The sequence below is a fragment of the Triturus cristatus genome, chromosome 7 (assembly GCF_964204655.1).
Source record: "Triturus cristatus chromosome 7, aTriCri1.1, whole genome shotgun sequence".
Lineage (NCBI taxonomy): Eukaryota > Metazoa > Chordata > Amphibia > Caudata > Salamandridae > Triturus > Triturus cristatus.
This window is the reverse complement of record NC_140590.1, coordinates 1,563,667,518-1,563,673,643: the sequence shown is the minus strand read 5'-3', so window position 1 is coordinate 1,563,673,643 and position 6,126 is coordinate 1,563,667,518.

The window sequence follows — 6,126 nt, the reverse complement described above, 5'->3', positions numbered from 1 at the left end:
TATTCCAATGAAATTCTTTAAGAAGATCAACTTAACGTTATCTTCATTTTTGTGGAGTTCTAAAAAACCTAGAATGTCTCTTGCTAGACTTATACGCCCCGCCTCTGAGGGTGGTGTCAACTTCCCTGACTTTCCTGCATATCAGAAGGCCTTTTTGCTACGTCAAGCTTCCCTCTGGCTACATGATATCATTGTTCCCTGCCCTTTGTGGCTCAAGGTTGAGCGCACTCTCCTTTCTCCATTCTCTTTTACAGAATATCTTGCTTTTTCTCGTAAACCTTCTTCGATTCCTACTCCTATCCACAAATATACCCTTAAGCTCTTGTTATCTGAGGCCCCTGGCCCTCCCATGACTGTCACCGATTTCCTCTTTTCCACCATTTGGCATAATAAATATCTTCTAATCGGTAATAAGCCCTTCTATTGGAAAACATGGAGGTCCCGAGGTTTGATATGGATTTCGCAACTCTTTTCTGATTCCATCTTTCTCTCTTTCTCTGATCTTAGTTCTTCCTTTGGTCTACCTTTATCTTTTGCCCCTAAATACTTATTACTTAAAAGTACCGTTTTAGAGGTTTGTGAGAGGCTCTCGGGTTCTTCTTCTCCCTCCCCTGTTCAACAACTCCCAACGCTCCAACTCCATTCTCTTCTACGTACAAGCCCCAAAGCATCCCTTATCTATAAACATCTTCACGCACATCCATCACTTAGACCTAAATCTAAGGTTGAGATCCAATGGGAGACCGACCTTGGAACAGAATGGCCGATATCTCTCTGGGATAAAATATGTACAAAACTCCGTAAAACTTCCAGAGCAGCCTCCCTGACACAATCTTTATTCTTTATATACAACAGATTACTTCACACTCCTTCTACACTGCACAAACGCTTTCCCAATACCCCAGACATTTGCTGGTCGTGTGGCTCCCCTAATGCTACCTTATTTCACATGATATTTCTCTGTAAGTATGTGCATGACTTTTGGTTACAGGTATGGGCTCAAGTCAATGTTATTTTTCATACTTGTATTCCTTTTTCCCTCACTCATCTTTTCTTGGGTAGCCTGTCCCCGGGTTGGGATAATGTGGATATGTGTGTTCGCATTGTAGATCTGTTATTAGCTGTAGCCTTTCAGCAGATTACTGTAAATTGGAAAACTGCATCTAATGTTTCTCTCAAAGGATGGTGGTATAATGTCTGTCATAACCACAGACTCGATAATGCTTTTGTTTTTCCTGTTCAATTAGCTACTAAACGAGCAGAAATGTGGCTCCCCATTACGTTGTACCTAGATAAATGTACTGCTCATTCGTCTCGCCCAACGCCTGCCCAACAAGAGGTTTCCAAACCCCCTTGATACCCTTTCCACATCCAAGTTTTTTCTTAATTGCATTGTTCTTTTTCTCTGTTTCTCTTCTTTTTCAATGCCCATGATTAACTGTTCAGATACTCATTGCCCATGATTATTGTTTTATTGCATATTTTCCTCTACGTGCCACATTCTGTTATTCCCCCCTCCCCCCTTCCTCCCCACTTTCCCCCTCCTTTCCCCTTCTAAACTGATGTTATGTAATGGTTTATCCTTTTCCACTGACTAATAAAATTTTATTGAACTCAAAAACTGAATGTCACAACTGTGGGAACTCCTTTGGTTTGCCAAGACAAAGAAATGTCCAGATCAAGAAAATTGTGAAATTATTTGTGTAATTTTGCTCTCCTTATTCCACTGCATGTATGCAATTCATTATTTTTCTTATTCATCTTCTCATTTCTGTTTGCCAATCCAAATGTCAAGTGTGCTTGATCATTTCCTAGTTGTGAGTGTCACAAACGTGGTCTTTACTTCCATGTTGCAGCTACACAAAGGAAAGAAGAGGCTGGTGCACTATGTGCAGACAGCCCTTCCAAACTATTCTCTAGCCATGCAGGCATCTTTCATTGTACCTCTAGTCTTCCCAGCCCGATTGCACTGTAAATGTACATTTTGGGAAGCTCAGCTTTTCAGAAGTGATCAATGATACACCCAACTCTCAGGACTCAAGCCAGCACAGGTTGTTCCCGTTCCCCCTGGTTGCATCACTTGCACAACAATAGGGATCTGTGCACAGCAGACGTTTCTTTATGTCAAACATATAATCCATTGGCGCCCAGCCCGATCTGTTGTATGAGTCAGTGAGGAGGAGGGCTGATTTAGTAACTAAAAACAGTTCTGGCAAATTTACTTATACTAGACTCAAAGTGCAAGGAATGAGTTGCAATAAGCCCAACTTCCTCCTGCGAGGATATTTGGGCATCTCATCTTAAGAAAAATGAGGCAAACAACGCATCTCTCAAATACAATATCTAAAAAAATCATAGGTTTTACAAATAGTTAAGAAAACAAAATAATGGACTATTCCAGTGCATCAGTTCCCACAAAGACTAACTGTTATCAGCAGATCATGCATGTGTGCAAACATTGAGATCCCCATTCATAGCAGCGGGTGCACCGTAAGCAAACTTATTTGTACCACAGTGCAAAATACCTGTTTGATACACTTGTTACCACTGGAAAAAAATATAACAAATCCTATGACAGGAAATTAGCATGAAGCTGCTCATTACTCAGGATGCAGGTGTTGTCTCTCAGAACGAAAACAAATTACAGGTTACTTCTTTCACTTTGGTCATTGGTCTCAGTCAGATTGCCCAGTGTACACAGCATCCACAGCAGTTTCCCTTTATTACATAGGTTACACATATATTAGACGCAGAGAGAGAAATACCTGAAGCTGCAGAGATCTTGTAAGCTCGGGCCTCAGAGATATTGCTTAGGCTACATAGGTTGTACAGGCTCAGACTTCAATCAGCAGAGGTTATCCAGCATATTAGACACGTTTTAAAGTACAAAGCCATCATATTGGTTGCACATATCTTCCAGAACACTGGCTTCTGACAGCAGTGTTAAACCTCAGATTACACTAATCTAACAGACTCAGCCAACACACAGTTGACTTGTCCATGTTAAAGTAACATGAAAGCTCAAGCAACAAACACTAGAGGTATCTATATTATGTGTTTCATGTACCACCTTAAATGGCATAGGTATGCCCAGCATGGTCCCATGCCCACTATGTCACTGGAATCAATCTGTACACAGCTAATGAACTCATAACTAGGGCAAAACAGGTCCTGGGCTGCTTGCCGTCTGGTTCAGGGAGAACCTTACTTGGCAGATCGGGCTGGACTGCTCCCATGAGGAGCAGGGCAAAGACTGATTTGCATCTGGTTGGGTCCAAACTGAGGTGACAGGCAAGCAAAAGACTGGTGGGTTGGAGTGCTAACCTGAACTATTGCTAGTGGTTTGAATTATTGGAGGCAGCCTCCCCTCACCTTTTGTGTGTTTCATAAGTGAGAATTGAACCTGACTGTCAATATCATAATCTTAGCCTACCAGACTGTCATGGAAGAAAACACATTGTGCCTAGGTCTGTGACTTACACATGCCAACGTTTGGGAGAAAACAAAATAATTTGTTCCTGAGAAAACACTGAAAATGTGAAATCGAGGTAGCAGTCTAACGCTGGGGTCAGCAGACCACCATGTTTATGATTGCTTTTTTAATTAATCAACAGTTTCTTTTTGTTCTGCAGCCCATTTTCTTTAAAAGGGAAAGTTACCAGCCGGAGTCGTTTACTCCTGCCTTGGTATCTTTACCTCTTACAGATGGTCTCTCAATGGGGTCCTTTGTCTCAATGTTGTCTCAATATTGTCTAAATCCCACCTTCACAATCCCTCCTTCTTCACATGCTTAATTTTTCATGATGAGGGAGTCTCACTTGTTACAGGCGGGACGCACTGCCTCTCGCAGTGGTAATCGCAGCACTTCTGGGTCCCTTGGCATTCCTCGTCGCTGTTGCACAGGTAGGGCACCGCAATTTTGCACTTCAGTAGGTTGACTGGGCAGTTACCAGGTTTCTCTGCAACAGAAAGGGGTCCCATTAAAGAATGTTGGCGCGTGGTGGGAATTTAGCTTTCTTGCAATAAAAAACAGTGTTCAGTAAAACTACGGGTTAACTATATCTAATATCACATAGTTAGAATTCAATCTTATTACAGCTTCCCGCTAAGAATCGCATGTCGAGTTTCTGTGAAAATTAGCAGAGAAACAAACAAATTAGTTATTGATCGATCCAGCCCATTAATGCTGCAATCAGAGCACATGTAGCTTTAAACATGGAATAGCAGGTGGAAACTGAGGGGCAGATTAGCAAGCAAATGCGATAATTATCGCAAAATGCCCGTAGCTCATTTTTTTTTATCGCCTTCTATTGCTGGAGTACATCGCCCTGTTAGCAGCGTATTATCAACACGCTGCTAATCCAGCAATAGGGGTGATAGCGGGAGAAATCCTGCGGGAAAAAAAGCGATAAGAAAAAACTTGCTAATAGGCAAGTGTGTTCTTATCCCAACAATCCACCTCCCATTGAAAGTATGCCTAAGTAAATTTTTTTCCAAGCGTAAAGTAATTGCGATAAGCACGGTTATCGCTCTTTTTTTTTTAACGCTTCGCTGGTCCTGGGCCGAATTGCTAGTAGGGCAATTTTGTGTTAGCGACCGTTTCCATTAAGTTTAGGTGAGGAACGCCTACCTTGCATGTCATTAGCGATATCTATCGCTGACATGCAAGGCGTAATGGAAAATGGCCGCTAACGCTAGAAAGCAAGCGCTAAAGCAGTTTAGCGCTTGCTTGATGATAGTGCGATAAAATTATCACCGCTTTTTGTCCAAAAACGGATGCTAAAGCGGCGATAATGTTATCGCAGGGGCCTTGATGATATGCCCATGAGTTTTTGACACATTACTCTGCATGTTAAACAGCAGAGTTGGCACTATTATAAGTTACATCTTTCCAGTGATTTATTGTGGTATTACCACATTGCAAATTTAGTATTAAATACCCAATGAAAGTGGTAGTGGCATGCAAGAATTTCTGGGCCTGGACATGACATATTTTTAGGCCCCTTGTTAAGAGCAAACTTGAATTTTATTACAGTTTTTGCTTATTTAATCTCACACAATAGCAAATAATTTTGAAATATCTTTTAAAGTTTAAGAAACAGTGTCACATAAAAATAGGTGAAATATGTCTTGCCTAAGGCATTAAAAAATCCATAAGGCGAGAGTGGGCAGGTGGAGACAGAGGAGGAGATTTACCTACTTTTCACGTACCGCACTGCAGCAGCCGCAAATGCTGCACTGCGCTACATGAAAAGGAGAGAGGAGGAGAGCACCCTATTTACTAAAATAAGACACTCTCCTCCCCTCTCACTAGTGCCGGCGGTGGAATCAGCTGCTGTGTGCCACGGAGACACCTTTGCGCAATGGTGTAAGGGTGTCTCCATGAGTCTAGCATAGGTTTTGTACTGGAAGGATACCCTTCCAGTACAAAATACTATGCTGAGACTCACCTCAAACTTTTTTTTCTCTTTGAATGTGTGCTGTATAGGGCAGCACACATGCTAAGTCGGGGATGAAAGGAGAAATAAAAGCATTTCTCAGGGGCGGCTGGTGGGATTTGAAACTGGTGAGGCGTATGCAGAATGACTGAACACATGCGAGCGACGGCAATAAGAGGGGTTCGGGGGGGGGGGAGTTCTTTGGTTTCTCTCTGAGATGTAATATTATCCGGATAAATGGAAGAGCAACTGACATATGCCTAAAGCCTGTCAGTATAATTGGCTTTGTCACTGGGTGTTAGCTGTTTAAGATAAATGAGTAACAACAATGATTTCTTATAAACAATTAACATTGAAAATGTTTAAGTTCTGAAATTCTAAAATAGTGAGTCTGTGAATTAAATAGCATTGAGGCCTGTGGATGTAGTTTTGGCCTTCAATTATGTGTGCTTTATGTTAGACATATATCCTCTTTTTCTCTGTATATCTTGTCCATCTGCACATCTTCAACAACCCTCTCTTTCCTCTTCAGCATCCTCTTTTCACTCTTCCCCGAATGCCCTTCCTCACATCTCTGTCACTTCACCGCCCTCAACATGCACTGCACTCCCTCAAATATAATCACTTTAATTTCTCTTACTTTTGCCTTGGAAATATTTTGACATCAGTGTACCCCCTTCACACACAT